Genomic DNA, 532 nt, shown 5'->3' on the forward strand with positions numbered 1-532 from the left:
CAATATTTTATCTAAGTGAATAAAAAATTTTGTAAAAAATATTGCAGTCACTTTATATGTAGTGTTACATAAATAATGGAAACGTGTTGCACCATAAGATAAAAGTGTTAAACCTTATAAAATAAAGAAGAACAAATTAAACTTGGATATATGGTGTCTTCAAGCTACAAATAACCCTACCTAACAAATTAAATTATTGATGCCTCACATGCATCGTGAATTTTTTTGAAGAGTGCAACCAATATAATTGGTTTTAAGGGGGGAAAAAGAAAGAAAGAAAAAAAAAAAAAGGAAAAGTAAAAAAGGAATGGAGAAACATTGGCATATTGGTGCTTCTCAACTTTTCTTATGGGGCCATGCATGCTCAATGACCATGATTTAAAGATTAAAGAGATATATATAAAGCATAATAGTAATATAACCTAATTGTTTTTTTCTGCTTTGATGCACTTCATACTCATGCAGTTATCAATATATCAATCATGTTGATAATTATAATGATTTATGCATGATTGCAAATTTAATTTGGAAT

Source organism: Arachis ipaensis, chromosome B02 (assembly GCF_000816755.2).
Source record: "Arachis ipaensis cultivar K30076 chromosome B02, Araip1.1, whole genome shotgun sequence".
Taxonomy (NCBI): Eukaryota; Viridiplantae; Streptophyta; class Magnoliopsida; order Fabales; family Fabaceae; genus Arachis; species Arachis ipaensis.